This window comes from Pteropus medius, unplaced genomic scaffold (genome assembly GCF_902729225.1).
Source record: "Pteropus medius unplaced genomic scaffold, Ma_sr-lr_union100, whole genome shotgun sequence".
NCBI classification, from domain to species: domain Eukaryota; kingdom Metazoa; phylum Chordata; class Mammalia; order Chiroptera; family Pteropodidae; genus Pteropus; species Pteropus medius.
The window spans coordinates 8,812,375-8,813,477 of NW_024344253.1; positions in this window are offsets into that span (position 1 = coordinate 8,812,375).

Sequence of the window (1,103 nt, forward strand, 5' to 3'; positions counted from 1 at the left end):
ATTGGAGAGCCCTAAAACCCAACTTCCTCCCTCCACACTACAGAAGAGTAGATATTAAACAATTACCAGAATAACTTTTCCCCTCAACTTTCACATATCCAACGCCGCCCTCACCCTAAAAGTGATTCTTTTGTCCGTGTTATTGCAGAAAACGTCACTACCATTCACCCAGGTAGTCAAGCCAGAACCTTGAGAACAATCTGTGACATAGATCTCTGCAAGCTCTTCACTGCCACCTTCATTCACTGCTGCCTTGCCTGAGCTGCAGAAACCACTTCTTGATATTCTTCAGACTTCCTCCTCTTGAATCCATTTTCTACTCGATAGTAAAAGTAAATTTTCTAAAGAGCAAGTCTCTCCCCTGTTGAAAGTCCCTCAGACATTTTACTCAAAACACAGGTTCTCAAAGTGTAATTGTGGATCATAGGCATCAACAATTTCAGGGAATTAGCTAAAAATGCAAGCTCTCAGGCTCCACTCCAGATCTATTATATCAGAAACTCTGGAGGTGGGGTTCAGTGCCCTGGCTGAACAAACCTCCCAGGTGATTTTAATTTACGCTCAAGTTTGAGAACCTCTGACTTAGGGTGACCTTCAAACTCCTTCATAGTTATAGAGCCTCTGAAAGCCTGCTCTGATTTATCTCTCCCCCAAACTTTCTTTCATCTCTGTCCAACTTGAATTCTTTGCTTTAGTAACATAAAAATACTTTTAGTTCCTCTTTTTGGGGTCATGTTTTCTTATACCAATCTCTCTTTAGAACTGGCCATTTATATAGGCCAGTGGCTGAGTTTTTCTCCTTCTTCTTTGTTTTCTCCTGTCTGAACATTTTTTCCTTCAATCTTCAATGTTCCTTATTTCTCTATCATAGAAATGCTTAATCATTTTAAAAATTCAAGATTTTAAAGACAATTGCATGTCCAAATATAGTAAGGTGACATATAACCCATTTTTATCTTATTTAGCATAATCCTAAAGTTCTTAATTGTATATTTCAAATAAATTGTAACTATAGCCTTATATATCATATTGATACAGAATAACTTCAGAAATTGGAAATCACTTTATTCTTAACATCAAAATAATATTTCACTAAAAATAAT